General features: G+C 40.9%; 1 long non-coding RNA gene across 2 annotated transcripts in view; it reads right to left on the bottom strand.

Moving 5' to 3' along the window:
- Positions 1 to 20,989, bottom strand: part of LOC133050232 (uncharacterized) — a 135,743-nt gene that overhangs the window by 103,333 nt on the left and 11,421 nt on the right. Inside the window, exon 3 of one of the 2 annotated variants that reach the window (XR_009691561.1) lies at positions 11,555 to 11,584. The exons of the other annotated variant lie outside the window; for it this stretch is intronic. This is a non-coding gene — a long non-coding RNA (uncharacterized LOC133050232). Of the gene's footprint in view, positions 1 to 11,554; positions 11,585 to 20,989 lie in introns of those variants that run through there. 2 annotated transcript variants of the gene reach the window in all.

The raw sequence follows: 20,989 nt of genomic DNA, 5'->3' as shown, positions 1-20,989 counted from the left end.
AGGGAATAAAAGAGGATGAGATGGTTGGATGGCATTACTAACTCAATGGACATGAGTTTGAGTAAAATGGAGTTGGTGATGGACAGTAGGCCTGGCGTGCTGCAGTCCATGGGGTCACAAAGAATCAGACACGAATGAGTGACTGAACTGAAGAGAATCTTTAGCTCCTCTTTGCTTTCTGCCACTGGAGTGATATCACCTGCATCTCCAAGGTTGTTGGTATTTCTCCTGGCAATCTTCATTCCAGCCTGTGATTCATCCAGCCTGGCATTTCTTAGATGTACTGTGATGACAAACATAGAGTATTAAAATGTGGAGACATCATTTTGCCAACAAAGGTCCATCTAGTCAAAGCTATGGTTTTTCCAGTAGTCATGTACGGATGTGAGAGTTGGACCATAAAGAAGGCTGAGCACCAAAGAATTGATGCTTTTGAACTGTGGTGTTGGAGAAGACTCTTGAGAGTCCCTTGAACTGCAAGGACTTCAAACCAGTCAATCCTAAAGGAAATCAACCCTGATTATTCATTAGAAGGACTGATACTGAAGCTGAAGTGCCAAAACTTTGGCCACCTGATGTGAAGAGCCGAATGACTGGAAAAGAGCCTGATGCTGGGAAAAATTAAAGGCAAAGGAGAAGAGGGTGGGAGAGGATGAGGTGGTTAGATAGCATCAGTGACTCAGTGGACATAAATTTGAACAAACTCTAAGAGATAGTGAAGGACAGGAAAGCATGGAATGCTGCAGTCCATTGGGTCACAAAGAGTCACACAGGACTGAGCAACTGAACAACAACAATCACCCAACAGCTGTGGAATACAGTCTTTTCAAGGGCATATGGAATTTGCAACAAGATAACTTGTACTAGGGGCTTTCCTGGTAGCTCAGCTGGTAAAGAATACACCTGCAGTGCAAGAGACTCTGGTTCAATTCCTGGGTCAGGAAGATCTCCTGGAGAAGGGATAGGCTACCCACTCCAGTATTCTTGGGCTTTCCTGTTGGCTCAGACAGTAAAGAATCCACCTGCAATGAGGGAGACCTGGTTTTGATCCCTGGGTTGGGAAGATCCCCTGAAGGAGGGCATGGCAACCCACTCCAGTATTCCTGCCTGGAGAATCCCCATGGACAGAGAAGCCTGGTGGGCTACAGTCCATGAGGTCACAAAGAATTGGACATGACTGAGCAACTAAGCACAGCACAGAAGCAACATGTACTAGGTCAGAAAACAAATTTCAGTAAATTTAAATGTATTGACATTATACAAAATATGTTCTCTAACCACAATGAAATAAAATCAGAAATGAATAACAATATGTGGGAAATTCCCAAAATATTTTAAAGTTAAAGAACAGATTTCTCAATAATATATGAGTAAAAAAAGAAATCAAAATAGTAATAAAATTTTGGATCTAATGAAAATAAAATCACAACATATGAAAATGTGGAGGGTACAGCTAAAACAGTACTGAGAAAGAAATTTATGGTTTTAAATGCTTTAAAGTTAACAATCCTAGATTCCACTTTAAGAATTTGGAACCCTACTTCTTATTTGCTACAGGACTTAAAAGACAAATGCATTAAAAATTATAAATATATGTGATGGGTATACAATATATAAAGATATAATTTGTGGCATCAATAATATAAAGTAGCAGACAGGATTGTAAAGGAGTAGTCTTTGTATGCAACTGAAATTAAATTGTACCAATTTAAAATCGATTGTTATAAATTTAGGATGTTATTTGTAATCTTCACAGTAATTCAAAGAATGTATCTATAGAATATATACCAAGGAAATAAGAAAATCAAATGTCTCATTATAAAAAAATAAACTAGGGGCTTCCCTGGTGGTCCAGTGGTAAACACACCGTGCTTCCACTACAGGGGCACAAGTGTGATCCCTGGTCAGGCAGTTAAGATCCTACATGCCATGCACTGTGGCCAGAAAATAGAAAAAAATAAAAAAACAAATGAACTAAACACAAGAGAAAACAATAATGAAAAAAAGAGGAATGGAAAGTCATAAGACACACAGAAAGCATAACAAAGTGGCAAAAGTAAGTCCTTTCCTATCAGCAATTACTTTAAATGTAGATGAATTAAACTCTACAACCAAAAGTCATAGAGTGAATAACTGATTGAAAAATGGTCCAATTACCTGACATCTACGAGAGACTCACTTTAGACATAATGAATATATAGACTGAAAGTAAAAAATATAGAAAAAGATAATTCACATAAATAATAACTAAAGGAGAGTAGCAATGACTGCATTAATATCAGACAAAATGGACTTTAAGTCAAAATATTGTTACAAGAATCAAGGAAAGACATCATTTACAGATAAAAGGGTCAATTTCCCAAGAAGATATAACAATTACCATACATGAGAGCTCAAAAATATATGAAGCAAATATTAAGAACTGAAAGAAGAAACAGGCATTCTACAATAGGAGAGATTTCAATACTCCCACTTTTAATAATGGATATAACAGCTGACAGAAAATGAATAAAGAAATAGAGGACTTAATACTATAAGCCAAACGAACCTAATATACATAGACAGGATACTCCACCCAATAACAGAAGAATATATATTTTTCTCAGATACACATGGAACATTCTCCACAATAGATAATATATTATGGCCAAAAAGTCTTAAAATTGAAATGATTGAAATATTATCAAGTATTTTTTACAGATTACAGAAGAATGAATCTAGAAATCAATAGCAAAAGGAAAACCAAAAAATTTACAAATATGTGGAAATTAAACAACACATTCTTAAACAACCAATGGCCTAAAGAGGAAATCAAAAGGCATATTAGAAAATATCTCTATTCAAATTAAAGTGAAAACACAATATACCAAAACACAGGATGTGATGAAAGCAGTGCTAAGGGGAATCTTTATACCTGTACCAAAAAGAAAAGGATCTCAAATCAAGAATATAAGTTATACCTTGAGGAATGGATAAAGAAAAGAGCAAATTAAGTCAAAAAAAAAAAAAAAAGCAGAAAGGAAATAATAAGGATAAATAAAACGGGGTTAAATAAAATAGAGAACAGAAAAACAATAAAGAAAATTAATGGTACCAAAAGCTGGTTCTTCAAAAATATCAACAAAATTGACAAATCTTTAGCTAGATTAAAAAGAAACAAAGGGAGAGGTCTCAAATTACTCAAATTGTAAGTAAAAATGGAGTCATTACTATAAATTTTACAGAAATAAAAAGGACCATAAAAGAGTAGCATGAAAAGATGCATACCAGGAAATTCCCCGGGTGGTCCAGTAGTCAGGGAAGCCCAGCAGGCTACGGCCATAGGGTCGCACAGAGTCAGACAGGAGTGAAGCAACTCAGCACACACGCACACACTAGTTCAGACTCCATGCTCTCACTGCAGAGGGCTTGGGTTTGATCCCCAAGCAGGGAACTAAGCTCCCACAAGCTACACAGTATGACAAAAAAGCAAAAAACTGTATACCAAAGAAATGAATAATCTCAATGTAAAGGACAAATGCCTAGAAACACACACCCTACCAAAACTGAATATCAAAGAACAAGAAAATCTGAGCAGATCTACACCTACAAAGGATGTTTAATGTATAATTTAAAACTTCTCAGCAAATAAAACCCCTAAGCCAAGTGGCTTTAGTGGTGAGTTCTATGAAATATTTAAAGAACTAACAACTCTTTTCAAGTTCTACCAAAAATTTTAAGAGAAGGGAACACTTCCTCAATCATTCTATGAGGCCAGCATTACCATGATACCAAAGCCAAAGACACTACTACAAAAAATAAATAAACAGTATCTTCTATAAATACTGATATAAAAATCCTCAACAAAACACTAGCAAACCAAATTCATCAACATGTTAAAATGATTATAAAAGATTATAAAACATGACCAAGTAGGATTTATTCCTGAAATGCAAGGATGGTTTAACATATGAAAAACAATTAATGAAGTGGGAAAAATATCACACAATGATCCTCTCAATAGTGACAGATAAAGCATTTGGCAAATCCAGTACCCTTGTATGAAAAAAAAAAAAATTCAACAAACTCAGAATAGAAGAAAATTACCTCAGTATCAAAAAGGTCATATATGTATAGCTAATGTCATATTCAATGGTGAAAGATGAAAAGATTTTCCTCTAAGATACAGAAACAAAGCAAAGATTCCCACTTTCATAACTTCTGTTCAACATAGTATTGGAAATACTATAGAAGTATTGGAAATACTAACCAGAGCAATCACATAAGGAAATGAAATACAAGGCATCTAAAGGAAGGGAGGAAAAAGTACAATTATCTCTGTTCACAGATGACATCACCTTATAGTAGAAAATTCTAAATATTACACACCCACGCTGTTTGAACTTATATACAAATTCAGCAGTTTCAGGACACAAAATCAATATACAAAATCAGTTGCATTTCTATATACTAACAATGGGCAATATGAAAGGAAAATTAATAAAACAATCCCACTTACAATAGCACCAAAAAGAATAAAATAATTAGGAATAAACTTATCAAAAAAGGTGAAAGATTTATACACTGAAAACTACAAAATGCTGCTGAAAGAAATTAAATATACAAACAAATGAAAATACACGTTCATAGATTGGAAAACTTAATATTGTTAAAACATCCTTACTACCCAAAGAAGTCTACAGATTCAATGCAAAGTCTATCAAAATCCTAACAGTTTTTTTGCAAAAACAGAAATGTCTATCCAAAGTCTCAAGGAACCCCAAGTAGTCAAGACAATCTTTTTTAAAAATCTTTAAAAAAAGAATAGAGTTACAAACCTCACACTTCCTGATTTCAATACATATTACAACTATAGTAATCAAAACTGTAGTACTGGCATAATAGCAGACCAGTGGAATATAACAGAGATCCCAGAAATAAACCCTCATATGTGTGGTCAAATGAATTTCAAAATGGGAGCCAGGACTACACAATGGGGAAATAACTGTATCTTCAATAAATGGTCCTGGGAAATCTGAATATCCACATCAAAAGAACAACGATGGGCCCGTACCTTATACAATAGACAAAAATGTACTCAAAGTGAATCAAACTTAAATATAAGAGCTAAAACTATAAAACCTCTATTAGAGTTTTTACATAAGAGTAAAGTGTTATGACATTTGGCAATGATTTCTTGGATATGACACCATAAGCACTGACAACAAAAGAAAAAATACATAAGGTGGACTTCATCAAAATTAAAAACTTAGTGCATCGGAGGGTACTACCAACAGAGTGGAAAAGCAGCTCATGGAATGAGAGAAAATATTTGCAAATCATATACCTTATAAGAGGTTAGAATCCAGAACACATAAAGAAGTACAACTCAAAAACAACCACAAAATATCCCACTAAAAATTGGAGAAAGGATACTTCCAGTGTCCAGTTCCACAAGAAAGGAGCTCAGTAGAATGAAAAATTAGCAACTCTCTTTGGATCCATAAGAGAGGTGGGTTCAAAGCTAAACTCTGTCCCCAAAATTAGAGAGATAGGCAGATACAAGGAATCAAGGTGTACTGCAGCAGAAACTCACAAATGGAAACTGTGGTGAGAACCAGTGTGAAGAAGGGCAGGGACAGGAACAAAAACCTTTGCTAAAATTAGTTAATTGCTAGAGACTTGGTGTGGACAACTTTAGAGTTAAAAACTTCAGGGGTATCCAGTCATAGGGAGGCTCCCACACTTGTGGGTTTTACCTCCAGGAGAACCTCCAGGTTCTTACAGTAAATAATGGGGAGAAATTCTTTCATGCTTCCAGTAGAGGATGCCTTAATAAAACCTACCCTCAGGAGAAACAAGTTAGCGGGAGTTGAACCTGCTGGGGTTTAGCAGAGCTCAAGGGACCTGGAGGAAGAGAAACACCCAACTCCAGACCATTCGAGCCATTCTATCCCAAATAAGGGGCGAGGATGGTGGGGAGAATTCAGAAACATTTGTGAATTCATAGTCCAGGTACATAGTCTCACTAAAACATTGGAACATAATTGTAGGAATACAGAATGCTTTCCCTCCTCTTCTCATACCTTACCACCATATTACTAAAGACCTACCATAGCAGTTTTTTATCCAGTACATCATGTCTGGACATCAAGAAAAGGTTAAGGTATACTTAAAGGTAAAAACGGAGAAGGTAATGGCAACACACTGCAGTACTCTTGCCTGGAAAATTCCATGGACGGAGGAGCCTGGTAGGCTACAGTCCATGGGATCGGGAAGAGTCGGACAGGACTGAGCAACTTCACTTTCACTTTTCACTTTCATGCACTGGAGAAGGAAATGGCAACCCACTCCAGTGTGTTCTTGCCTGGAGAATCCCAGGGACGGCAGAGCCTGGTGGGCTGCCGTCTATGGGGTCGCACAGAGTCGGACACGACTGAAGCGACTTAGCAGCAGCAGCAGCAAAGGTAAAAAACACAATTTGAAGAGGCAGTGCACATATGATAACCAGACATAACAGAGATGTCAGAATTATCAGACTGGAAATTTTAATCAACTATAACTAATATGCTAAGGGCTATAATTGATAAAGTAGACAGCATGCAAGAAAAGATGGGCATGTAAACAAAAAGATGAAAATCCTAAGATAAAATATTAAAAATGCTAGAGATTAAAAACACTAACAGAAACTAACAAAAATGCCTTTGGTGGGCTTACCTATACTGGATCCAGATGAGGTAAGAATCTCTGAGCTTGAGGATATATCAATAGAGATCCTCAAAACTGAAAAGTAAAAAGAGCAAAGACTGAAAAGAACAGAATATCAGGGACTGTGGGACAACTACAAAAGTTGTAGCAAGACATGTAATGAGAATGCCAGAAGAAGGAGAAAGAGAAAAAAGGAACAAAAGAAATATTTGAAAGAATAGTCATTGAGACTTTCTTAAAATTAATGCCAGGCAGCAAACCATAGATCCAGTGAGCTCTGAGAACACCACACAGGGTACAGGCCCAAAACAAAAATAACAAACACAAAACTGCACATGAGCATATCATCTTCAAACTACAGAAAATCCAAGATAAAGAAAGAACCTGGGGGTGAGGGGGCATCTTACCTTACAAAGATAATCATTACGTCCAACTTCTCCTCAAAAAGCAGGCAACCAAGAAAAGAGTGAAGTAAAATACTAAGTGTTGACAGAAAAAAAAAAACTAGACCTAGAATTTTGTACCCTACAAAACTATTCTTCAAAAGTGAAGGGGAAATAAAGACTTTCTCAGACAAACAAAAATTAAGAGTATTTGTTGACAGTTGACATGCTTTGCAAGAAATAGTAAAAGAAATTCTTTTGAGAAAAGGGAAATACTATATGTCAGAAACTCAAATCTGCATAAAGTAAGAAAGAGCATCAAAAAAGGGATTAGTGAAGGTAATTTTTAAATTTCTTATTTAATTGATTTATGAAAAAAATTTAAAATAATAATAGCAAAAATGTATTCAATTATGGATGTTTACATGTATTTAACATATACATGCTATGTATGCTTAGTCATAAGTGAAATGAATGAAAGCAATAATTCAAGGAAGGGAAGATGGAAATTAAGGCTAATTTATTATTATTTTAAGCACTTACACTACCTGTGAGGTGATAAAGTGTTATTTGAAAGTAGACTTGGATTGACTGCAAATGTATATTGCAAACTCTAAGGTAATCACTACAAATTATTGAAAAAGAAGTATAACTAATATGCTAAGAAAGCAGACTCACATGAGCATCTCAATAGATGCACAAAAAGTATTTGATGAAATTCAATATGCATTTATATGTTAAAAAAAAACTCAACAAACTGAGTACAGATGGAATGAATATGTCTGAACATATTAAAAGCCAATATAATAAGCCCAAAACTAACATCACACTCAATAATGAAAATGTTCAAAGTGTTACCTCTAAAATCAAAAGTAAAATGGGGTTGCTCACTCTCACCACTTTTATTCATAATAGTAGTATAAGTCCTAGCCAGAACAAGTAGGCTATAAAAAATTAAAATAAATAAATAAAAGGCATCAAAATGAAAAATGAAGAAATAAAACTGTCTTTATTTGCAGATGATATGACACAGAAAACCCTAAAGACTCCACTTAAAAATTGTTGGAATTAATAAATGAATTCAGTAAAGTTGCGTGATACAAAATTAATATACAAAAATCAGTTGTGTTTCTATATACTAACAACAAACCATCAGAAAGAGGAATTAAGAAAATAATCCCATTTATAATTTCATCAAAGAATAAATATTTGGAATAAATTTAATCAAGGATGTGAAAGACCTATACACTGAAAACTGTAAGATATTAATAAAAGAAACTGAAGAAGACACAATAAATAGAAAAATATTCTATGTTCATGGATTGGAAGAATTAATATTGATAAGATGCCCATACCACCCAAAGTAATCTACAGAGTCAATGCCACCCCTATCAAAATTCCAAGGGCATTTTTCACACACACCAAAAAATCCCCAAATGCATAAGAAAACCATAAAAGACCCTGAATAGACAGAGCAATCTATAGAAAGCAGAGCAAACCTGAAAGTATCACACGTCCTGATTTCAAAACTATATTACAAAGCTATACTAATCAAAACAGTGTGGTACTTGCATAAAAGTAGTCACATAAATTAATGAAACAAAATAGAGAACCCAGAAATAAACTCACACATACATGGTAAACAAATTTATGACCAAGGGGCCAAGAACAATCATTGGGGAAAATAGTCTATGCAGTAAATGATGTTTTAAAAAACTAGATACCCACATGCAAAAGAATGCAATTGGACCCTTATAATACACAAAATGTAATCCAAAATAATTTAAAGACTTAAATGTAAGACCTGAAACCACGAACTTAGAAGAAGAATACAGGGGGAAATCTCCTTGATATGGGTCTTATCAGTGGTTTATTGGATATGGCACCAAAAGCACAGCAAACAAAAGCAAAAATAAACAAGTGGAACTACATCAAACTAAAAAGTTTCTGTAAACAAAAGAAACAATCAACAAAATGAAAAGGCAACCTCACAAAATTCACAAAAAATTAACCTGAAACAGATCATTAGCTCTAAAGGAAGACATGGATAATTTTGAAGTAAGTTGGCAAAATTTTTTTCAATAGGATACAAAAAGCACCAATCTTAAAAGAAAAAAAAAAGATAAAATTAAACTTCATCAAAATTAAAAACTCCTCCAGGGTTATGTAAAAATTCCTTAGATGTGCCTTCACTTTCCATTTCTGAAGTTCTTTGAAATTACTTGAGGTTAACCCACCCAGAAAGTCTAAGTCTCAGCCCTGCGCACTTGAAGTGAAATTTGAGGCTGACACTTGAACTGTAACAGATGGCAATGAATTTTAAGGAAGTTAATAATGCATGCAAGGACTGCTGTTTAACTGGTTGCTTTGAAAAGAATGAATAATCCTTTTGGAATTTGTACATATAGTCATCCATGCTTACATTTATTGTCTTTGCAAATGAATTTGTCTACTGGTGAGTCTTTGAGGTTTTCCTCATATCTTATAGCTGAAAAGAGGGAAGCAGGGAGTTGCAGCAGGCAGGAAAAGACCCCAGAAAAAAAGATGGAAAGAAGAGTGGAGACAGAGGACAGGAGGAAAGAGCAAATAGGCGTGATGAGACCCTTCATCACCAAACAGACCAGCAGAGGATCCACAAGGCGAAAAGGGGAAAGATGAAAACCAATGTTTCCCAAGGCAAGGACCCCAGGCACATGGACAAGAGGTGGAGTTCTCCCTGACTCCTGCTTATAAATGACAAGCATGTGTGCCCTTATTTTTATTAAGAAATAAGGACAGAGAACCATGAGGGACCCTTCTCAGTCACGAGTCAGAACTCCTTGTGGACTCTGAGAATGGGAACAGTCAGCCTTCTTACCACAGTGCTAGGCAAGTAGGGCTGTGAAGCTCAGTACTATCCTGCAGGTTCTTGGACATTAAAACAGACAAGGAGGGCCTCCTGGTTGTCCAGTGTCTAAGACTTTGCACTCCCAATGCAGGGGGCCGGAGTTTGATCCCTGGTCAGAGAACTAGATCCCACATGCTGCAGTAAAGAGTCCTTATACCGCAATGAAGCTAAAGGATCCCACATGCTGCAGCTAAGACCTAGTACAGCCAAATAAATAAATAAAAATAAAAATAGACAAAGTCCCTGCCCTCGGAGACAGTCAAGTGGGAGACAGATATATAAACCCACCAAGATAAGATTACAAAATCAGCACAAGTGTTAGAGAGAAAAAGAAGAGGATGTTTCTATTTTGATTCACAGCGTCAGATGTTGCAAAGGGAAGGAGCCTGCCCTGCTGACCCAGGACTCATCTTGGGTCCCTCTCCTCCGCAGCCAAGATGTCTGTGCCAAGGCACTTCCTAGCTGGCATTACTGACTGGGAGAGAGTCAGGGGGACAGATGGATCCCTCCCACACAGCATGGAGAAACACTTACAGCGAAAGGGACTTGGCCAGAGGAAGACTGGGGACCAGGGCATGTTATGTGATAGAATAAATAGCCTTCCCACTTCTTAAGCACCAGAAGAAAATGTGAAAATAAAATCTTGAGAATCCACTTGGCAAAAGAAAAGAAACATTTTATCTCCTTCTCTTCTAAAGATATTTTTTTAAAAAATGAAAGTGCAAGCCACAGAGTGAGAGAAAATAGGATTAGTGTCCAGATAATATTTTTAAAAATTCCTACAACTCAATAATAAAACAATGCCCAATAAAAACTGAGCCAAAAAAAAAAAAAAAAGATGTGAGTAGACACACCACAAAAGAAGACATTAAAAATAACCAACAAGCCCACAAAAAGATACTCAACATCATTAGTCATCAAGGAAGTTCAAATTAAAATCAAAGATACCAGTGCACATTCAATAAAACAGCTAATACTAAAGAGACTGGGGACTTCTCTGGCAGTCCAGTGATTAAGACTCTGAGCTTCCTCTGGCAGGGGATGGGAGGAGCGGTGGGGGGGCAGGGGGCACGAGGCAGGTTCAATTCCTGGTCTGGTAGCTAAGATGTCACATTCCAGTGCAGCATGGCCAAAAACAAATAAATAAAAGCGGGGCAGAGTTGGGGGCAGGGAAGACCAACATTACCCATCATCAGTATGGATGTGGAGCAACCCAAGATTCTTATACATTGCTAATGGAAATGTAAAAAAAATCTCCTTGAAAAGTAGTTTGGCATTTTCCTTAAAGGCTACCTGTTATCATATGTCTCCTCGTTATCTACCTAAGAGAAGTGGAAGTGTATGTCCACGCAAAATCTTAAACAAGGAATGTTCAGGACAGCTTCACTCATATTAGCTAAAAACTGGAAACAACCTAAATGTCTACCAAGAAATAAATGAATGAGCAAATTAGGAAGAATACCTACAACAACATCTAGTCAGAAACAAAGCAAATACACATGATATGCAAGAGTCTCAAAACATGCTGGGAGAGTAAGACCAGCCATGAAAGAGTACTTAATGCGGGATTCTACTTACAGAAAGCTCTAGCAATGGCAAATCACATCTTCAGCGGCAGAAAGGAGATCTGTGAACACAAGGAAATGTGGAGTGATGTCAGAGTTCTATATCTGAATATGGCGGCAGTGGACGCCTGGGTGTAAACATTGGCCAACACTCATGGAACTGCATACAGAAAGAGGATGCATGTTACTGTATGAATACTATACCTCAATAAAGCTGGCTTTAAAAATAGCTCAGGCCTGGAGACTTAAAGCATGACGCCACTGAAATAAGGAAGTCAGGAGAATTTTCTTGGTGAGATAAGAGAGTTGAAACTTGCCTCTGGCCCTACCCTCTCTTGCCAGCTCCACCCTCTGCTGGCCTTTTCTCCCAGTGAGTCCAGATTTTCCAGCTGCCCAGACCGAGTCGTGTCTCATGCATACAATAGTCCTGCAGAGAATTCACTAGTGGTCCAGTGGTTAGGGCTCTGTACTTTCACAACTGAGGGCATGAGTTCAATCCCTGGTCAGGGAATTAAAGTCACACAAGCTCTGCGGCGAAGCCAAAAACAAAACAAAATAGTCTTGCAAATATGTAAAGAAAGGAAACTGCTAGGTTGTAACAAGACCTAGAGTGAGGAACCAAAAGCCCCTCAGCGTTACCACCCGCCCCCACCCCCAGCTGGGCAGCCTGAGTTAAGGAAGATGCTTCACTCTGTGGCCCTCGGCTTCTCGTCTGTAAACGCCCTGGTGATTTGGAGAGGGCAGCTGGTGGAGTGACGAGGCTGGAGCTGGACCAAGGGGACTGAGAAAGGAGGTGCAGGAGAACACAGTGTTCTATGTTCCCGACTCATCCAGCTTAACTACAAACTCACAGTTCTTAATTCCGTGGATTAATACCGATGAATCCAGGCCTGGGACTTCCATGATGGGCCAGTGGCTAAGACTCTTGGCTCCCAATGCAGGGGGCTGGGGTTTGATCCCTGGTCAGGGAATTAGATTCCACATGCTTCAGTTAAGACCTGGCATAATCAAGTAAATTAAATAAATAAGTCAATGTTTTTTTAAATAAAGAAAAGAAAGAAAACAAACCTGTAGGCCCTTTGCTAATTGTGAAGAGCCTAGTGGCTCAAATGGTAATGAATCTGCCTGCAATACGGGAGACCCAGGTTCAGTCTCTTGTCGGGAAGATTCCCTAGAGAAAGGAATGGTGACCTGCTACAGTATTCTTAGCTGGAGAATCCCACAGACAGAGGAGCCTGGTGGGCTGCAGTTCATGGGGTCACAAAGAGTCAGACACGACTGAGCGACTAACACAAGCAATTGTAAGAGACTGGCCTTTTGTCCCACTCCTCCTGCATTTTCTCTCTTAGCTTATTTCCTCAACGGATCTTGGCAGGACAGTTTTCTCCTGCCTCGATGTGTGTGCCTGCATATGGAACAGGCACCTTATTTCATAGGAATTCCCTTTCTAACACTCCAAATCCTTTTCCTTGGCCCTGTTTCCTCTCTTCTGTATAATTCAGTCTTTGGTGGAATTGGCAGTTTGAAGCAACTTTGATACATTCATTGTATTCAATCATTTTAATATTCAAGTTCATTCAGACCCATAAGCAGAGATGTAGCCCTTTGTGAGGGAGGGCACAACTCAACACTAAACCTCAGAAAAACAGCCAGTCCTCAGCTCAGCATTACCCCGGGAGTCATGTGAATATACCTTCCTTATTCTGCTGAATTGCTATCGTATATTCCCTTGTGTTGTGCTTAGTCGTTCAGCCCTTTGCGACCCCATGGACTGCAGCGCACCAGGCCTCCCTGTCCTTCACCACCTCCCGGAGCTTGCTCAAACTTGTCCATTGAGTCAGTGATGCCATCCAACTATCTCATCCTCTGTCGTCCCCTTCTCCTCCTGCCTTCAATCTTTCCCAGCATCAGGGTCTTTTCTAATGAGTCAGCTCTTCGCATCAGGTGGCCAAAGTATTGGAGCTTCAGCATTGGCATCAGTCCTTCCAATGAATATTCAGGGTTGATTTCCTTTAGCATTCACTAAATGATCTGCAAGGTTTGATCTCCTTGCAGTCCAAGGGACTCTCAAGAGTCTTCTCCAACACCACAGTTCAATAGCATCAATTCTTTGACACTCAGCCTTCTTTATGGTCCAACTCTCACATCCATACACAATCACTGGAAAAACCATAGCTTTGACTAGATGGATCTTTGTTGGCAAAGTAATGTCTCTGCTTTTTAATATGCTGTCTAGGTTTGTCATAGCTTTTCTTCCAAGAAGTAAGTGTCTTTTAATTTCATGACTGCAGTCACCATTTGCAGTGATTTGGACCCAAGAAAATAAAGTCTGACACTGTTTCCATTGTTTCCCCATCTATTTGCCATGAAGTGATCGGACCAGATGCCATGATCTTTGCTTTTTGAATGTTGAGTTTTAAGCCAATTTTTTCACTCTCCTCTTTCACTTTCATCAAGAGGCTCTTTAGTTCCTCTTTGCTTTCTGCCATAAGGGTGGTATCATCTGCACATCTGAGGTTATTGATATTTTTCCTGGCAATCTTGATTCCAGCTTGTGCTTCATCTAGCCCTGCATTTTGCATGATGTACTCTGCATATAAGTTAAATAGGCAGGGTGACAATATACAGCTTTGACATACTCCTTTCCCAATTTTGAACCAGTCAATTGTTCCATACCCAGTTCTAACTGTGGTTTCTTGACCTGCACACAGATTTCTCAGGAGGCAGGTAAGGTGGTCTGGTATTCCCATCTGTTGAAGAATTTTCCACAGTTTGTTGTGATCCACACAGTCAAAGGTTTTAGCGTAGTCAATGAAGTAGATGTTTTTCTCGAATTCTCTTGCTTTTTCTGTGATCCAATGGATGTTGGCAATTGGATCTCTGGTTCCTCTGCCTTTTCTAAATCCAGCTTGAACATCTGGAAGTTCTTGGTTCACATACTCTGGAAGCCTAGCTTGGAGAATTTTGAACATTGCTTTCCTGGCATGTGAAATGAGTGCAATTGTCCGATAGTTTGAACATCCTTTGGCACTGCCTTTCTTTGGGATTGGAATGAAAACTGACCCTTTCCAGTCCTGCAGCCACTGCTAAAAGAAAGTGAAGTCACTCAGTCACGTCTAACTCCTTGCAATCCCATGGACTGTAGCCCACCAGGCTCCTCTGTCCATGGGATTTTCCAGGCAAGAATACTGGAGTGGGTTGCCACTTCCTTCTCCAGGGGATCTTCCCAAACCAGGGATCAAACCCAGGTCTCCTACATTGCAAGCAGACTCTACTGTCTGAGCCACCAAATTTGCTGACATATTGAACGCAGCACTTTTACAGCATCATCTTTTAGGATTAGAAATAGCTCAGCTGGAATACTATCACGTCTGCTGGTTTTGTTCATAGTGGTGCTTCCTAAGACCCACTGACTTCAGACTCCAACTAATCTAATTTTCTTTAAATCAACTTCATATCAATTTATTATTTTTTAAATATCGATTTATTTGACTGCACTAGGTCTTAGTTGCAGCATGCAAGGATCTTTAGTTGCAGCATGTGGGATTTAACTCTCTGACCAGGAGTCAAACCCAGGGGTCAAACCCAGGCCATCTGCCTTAGGAGCACAGAGTCTTAGCCATCTGGACATGCAGAGAAGTCTCCAGTTTATTAGTTTTTAACTTGGTGCACTCTAAACCATAATGACCATGAAATCATGGGTATATGTGTTAATGATACATTTTCCCATTTTTCAAATAGAGCTTCCACTGTATATGCTCTGTCTGGACTGAGGTTTTTGCTTTGGGGGCTTATATTAGTTTGCTAGGGCTGCCACGACCAAGTACCACAGCCTGGAAGGCTTAGACAACAGAAGCGCATTTCCTCACAGCTCTGTAAGTCTGAGATCGAGTTGTTGGCGGCTGATTTCTCCTGAGGCCTCTCACCTTGGTGTGTGGATGCTGCCTTCCTGTGGAACAGGCAGAGACTCTAACAGGTCAGCAGCTCAAATAGTATTACCCGCTGTCCTACAAACTCAGAAAGATCGGGTGAATGACTTGCCTGCGACTCCCTGGGTAGGACAGAAGGGCACTCACGCCAGAACCCAGGTCTTGACTCCTGGCCCAGTGCTCACTGTATGGCTACAGTGAATAAAATAGCTCAGGTCTAATGACAGTCTAAAAGGTGGGGGTCTACACCAGAAAGGCCTCCTTTTCTCGCTACGGAGGAAATATATGCAAAACTGTCAGAACTGGGGACTTCCCTAGGGGTCCAGAGGCTGAGATTCCATGCTCCCAATGCAGGGGGCCAGGGTTCGATCCCTGATCAGAGAACTTGATCCCACATGCCTCAACTAAAGATCACATGTGCATTTGAATCAGTTCTAATGAGGTGGATGAAACTGGAGCCTATTATACACAGCGAAGTAAGTCAGAAAGAAAAACACCAATATGGTATATTAACACATATATATGGAATTTAGAAAGATGGTAACAATGACCCTGTATGCGAGACAGCAAAAGAGACACAGATGTATAGGACAGACTTTTGGACTCTGTGGGAGAAGGCGAGGATGGGGTGATTTGAGAGAATAGCACTGAAACATGTATATTATCATATGTGAAACAGATCACCAGTCCAGGTTGGATGCATGAGACAGGGCGCTGAGGGCTGGTGCACTGGGATGACCCAGAGGGATGGGATGGGGAGGGAGGTGGGAGGGGGGTGCGGGATGGGGAAACACATGTACACCCATGGCTGATTCATGTAAATGTATGGCAAAAACCACTAAAATATTTTAAAGTAATTAGCCTCCAATTAAAATAAATAAACTAATTTACAAAAAAAAGAAAAAAAACAAGGGGGGAACCATTGAGAAGTTTGCATTCTGGGGCAATTCCAAAAAAATAAATTAAAATGACTAATAAATATATACTGTTTAAAACTTCTAAAACAATAAATAAATAAAGATCACGTGTGGCAACTGAAAAAAAAAAAAGATCCTACATGCTGCAAAGAAGATTGAAGATCCTGTGTGCCACAACTAAGACTCCACACAGACAAATAAATACATAAGCATTTTTAAAAAAAGAAATAAACTGTTAGAATTGTTTGCTCTGGAGCCAGGCTACCCTGAATTCCCTCCTAGATCCGGCCTTCACCTCCCAGAGCCTGAGCAAATCGCTTCATCCCTCTTCATCTCTGCTCCCCCAGCCCTGCAACATGGGGGTAACAACAGTACCTGCTTCAAAGAAGCTAATCCACGAGGAGGACGTGGCACAGAGTATGACGTATAAGAAAGGCTCAGTAGGATGTAGCTATAAACTATCCTGTTATCACAGACCAACTTCATTCTCCCCAGGGGCCTTCTGAACGGTAATGCCAGGCTCTTGCCACAGGGTGGCACTCTTGTCTCTGGCCGCCGTTCTTTCCTGAGCCAGATAACGCTTCGTTTCTCAAAACGCCAGATTGGGCAAGATGACAGACAGACACAGAAAAAGATGAAAAAGTCTGGGTACTACAGCCAAAGGGTGTCCACCCTCTCACATCAAAAGTGCAGAAACGGCTTCATTCATTTACCTCTGCTGGCTCTTACAACTATGTTCCCAAGCCTGGCTGGTCCCCAAGGTTCAGAAAAGGCTGAAGGAGCTGGTAAAACTGGATGCTCCAGCTCCCCACCACCCTGCTCCACACACACCTTGGTGAGGGATCAGGAGTCTGGCCTGGAAGGAGTCTGAGGGTAAAGGGTAAATGAAAGATACTGCCCCAGAGCAGACTCTCAGACTTTTCCTCTTCTTTTTTCCTTTTAATATTTACCTTTATTTATTTGGCTGCACTAAGTTGGGTCTTAGCCATGGCACATGGATCTTTGTTGTGCCATGCAAGATCTTCCTTGTGGAATCTTTAGCTGTGGCACATGACTTAGTTCAGCATGCAGGATTTAGTTCCATGACCAGGGATCAGACCCTGGTCCGCTGCATTGGGAGCAGATTCCCACTGGACCAGCAGGGAAGCCCCTCTCTCAAACATTAATGCATATGCAAGTCACCTGGGGACCTTGCTAAAATGCAGGTTCTCATTCAGCTAGCCTGGGGGTAGGGACCTGGAATTCTGCAATTCACCCATCAGTGACAGACTTTATTTTCCTGGGTTCCAAAATTACTGCAGATGGTGACTGAAGCCATGAAATTAAAAGACACTTGCTCCTTGAAAGAAAAGCTATGACCAACCTAAACAGCATATTAAAATCAGAGACATTACTTTGCCAACAAAGGTCCATCTAGTCAAAGCTATGGTTTTTCCAGTAGTCATGTATGGATGTGAGAGTTGGACCCTAAAGAAGGCTGAGTGCCAAAGAATTGATGCTTTTGAACTGTGGTGTTGGAGAAGACTCTTGAGAGACCCTTGAACTGTGAGATCAAACCAGTCAATCCTAAAGGAAATCAGTCCTGAATATTCTTTGGAAGGACTGATGCTGATGCTGAAACTCCAATACTTTGGCCACAAGATAGGAAGAGCTGACTCATTAGAAAAGCCTCGGATGCTGGGAAAGATTGAAGGCAGGAGGAGAAGGGGATGATAGAGGATGAGATGGCTGGATGGCATCACCGACTCAATGGACATGAGTTTGAGCAAGTGTCAGGAGATGGTGAAGGACAGGGAGGCCTGGTGTGCTGCAGTCCATGGGGTCTCAAAGAGTCCGACATGACAAAACAACTGAACAACAAACTCTCAGGGGATGCCTATGTTACTGGTCCTTGCACTGCTGAACTTAGAGTACCAAGAGCCTAGAGGACCTGGCCCTTTGCCCGGAGAAGAGAAACAGCATACACTCTGAGCACTTACTGTGTGTAAGCTCCTTATGGGTACTGACTCATCAAGGCCTCACGGTAGCACCATGCAATCAATACTATTGTCCGTCCTTTACGGATGAGAAACAAAAATGGTAACTATCCCAGAGTCATAACAGCTAATCAGCCCCAGATCCGAGGCTCACAATACACTTTTGCTAAAGCAAAGGTTAAACATGGCCCAGCTTTCCTCCTTCCCTTTCCAGGACAAACAGGAAAGGCCACAGAGGCAGCAGAGCAGTGAAGAGCACAGATTCTGGGGCCAAACTCCCCAGACTCACAACCTCAGCTCTACCACTTAGGAGCTGTGTGACTTTGCCACATGGCCCGAGCTCTCTGTGCCTCGTTTTCCTGTCGTTACAAGGACAGAGTGAGGCGCTTGAATAAGGTGCTGAGCAGGCACCCGGGACTTGATCAGGATTCAGTGTTGCCTATGGCCAGGTGGTTCCTCCAAGGCTGAGAGAACAGCAGGGACAACAGAGTTTTCAGGAGCTCACAGTTCCGCGGGAGCAGCGGAAGAAAGTGCTAGTGGACGGGCCAGCAGGGCACTCATGGGGTGACCCCATGCAGCACTGGAAGAGGTGGCACCCCAGCATGTCTGCCTGCAATTTACATTAATTCACTTGTGTGCATCCTCCCCCGACAAAAAACGTTTAAGACCTTGAGTGACTCCACCCACCACCCCATCCAGCTGATCTCTGGCAGCCTCGGCCAGCAGTGGCTTAAAGCAGGATTTGGATTCCTGGCCAGAGACTGAAGTCAGGCCGAGGCAGTGAGAGCACTGAGTCCTAACCAGGTGAACACCAGTGATCCATGGCCAGGGACAAGACCATGACTCATCAGCTGTGTCAAAATGAATTTCTACATAGAGGTGGAAAGTAGCGAAACAAGTGTTTGTTAGGAGGAAAAGGAGTACCTGTGGATAGACTCACAGGGGTGGGCTCAGAGAAAGAGACCTGCCGCACCCTTGTGATAGTTCGAATCACTTATATGGGCATTTCTTCCAGTTTCCTCTGGCCAATCATCTTGCTTTGCCTGGTTCTGAGCCTGTATTTGGCCTATCCCTGGTGGTTCAGATGGTAAGGAATCTGCCCGCAATGCAGAGGACCCCGGGTTCAAGCCCTGGTTCGGGAAGATCTCCTGGAGAAGGGAATAGCAGCCCACTCCAGTATTCTTCCCTGGAGAATTCCAAGGACAGAGGAGCCTGGTGGACTACAGTCCACGGGGTCGCAAAGAGTCAGACACGGCTGAGCGACTGACACGTGCAGGCCCGTCGCACGTGTGCACGGGCACCTCTTGGCCAAGATGGATTCTAGGAAAGAGGCCTATGAGCAGGCTGGCATCACCTACTATGGGGTGACACCGCCTCCCTTTTTGGTCTTCAAGGAGCCTTTCTGCGCTTGTGTGGTAAGGAAGGCCGTGACTTTGAGAATGAAGAATATGTGGTCTTTTATCTCCTATCTGGGCAGAGCTGAGCTTTTCCTCCCTCCTGCTATTTTAGAGAATCTGTCCACAGGGGATGAATTCGGCTGCTCAGCCTAGGACCCGTCTATTTCTTGCCTCACAGCAAGCCCAGAGAGAGCCTGAAATGGGGACTGTGAACGGCAGGACCCTCTGTGGCATAAGCCTCTCATGGCGTGCGGCGACTGCACCATGTGAAGACACTTGGTTTGGCCCACAAGGCCCCGAAAGGCACAGCTGATACCCTATATGGCACGTGATCTGTGGCAGTGCTGGAGGCAAACCAGCCTGGGATTTACTGAGGGGAGGGGTCAAGGCTTGCACGTGGGCCTGTCCATTTTCAAGGGTGGGTCTAAACAGTACATTTTATTTTGATGTCATGGTTTAAACTCTGGGTAAGTTGAACGGGCTCCTTTGGGTTATTAGTTTCCTGTGTCTTCTAGAAACCAACAGCCTTAACGCCCATCAGCAGGGGAGTGGTGAGTGCAACCACGGTGTCTGTACAATGAGCAACTAACTCCAGCAGCTGACAAAGGCAAGGAGGTGCGGCATCATTCATTACACAAGAGCCAAGATGTGGAAACAACGCAAGTGTCCATGGATGAAAGGATGAAGGAGATGTGAATTTGTATGTACACAATGGAACACGATTCAGTCATTTAAAGAGAAGGAAATCCTGCCATTTGACGTGGGTGGACCCTGAGGGTGTTAGGCTAAGTGAAATAAGTCAGAGAAAGACAAACATCATATGATCTCACTTATATGTGAAATCTAAACCAAAAACAAAAACCACACCCATAGCCGCAGAGCAGGGAGTGGGAGGGTGGAAAATACAGGCAAAGGGGGTTAAAAGGTACAAACTTCCAGTTATAAAATAGATGTCACGGGGGTACGGGCCTTCCCCGGTGGCTCAGACAGTGAAGAATCTGCCTGTAATGCGGGAGTCCCGGGTTTGATTACTAGGTCAGGAAGATTACCAGGAGAAGGGAATGGCAACCCACTCCAGTATTCTTGCCTGGAGAACTCCATGGACAGAAGAGCCAGGTGGGCTACAGTCCATGGGGTCGAAAAGAGTCAGACACAGCTGAGCGATTAACACTTTCACTTTTCACAGGGATATATTGTACAGCATGGCAACTCTAGTTAATACTGTACTGAATATATATGAAAGTCACT

Source organism: Dama dama, chromosome 4, assembly GCF_033118175.1.
Source record: "Dama dama isolate Ldn47 chromosome 4, ASM3311817v1, whole genome shotgun sequence".
NCBI classification, from domain to species: domain Eukaryota; kingdom Metazoa; phylum Chordata; class Mammalia; order Artiodactyla; family Cervidae; genus Dama; species Dama dama.
Note: the sequence above shows the minus strand (reverse complement) of the source record. Positions and strands in the feature narration are given on the sequence as shown.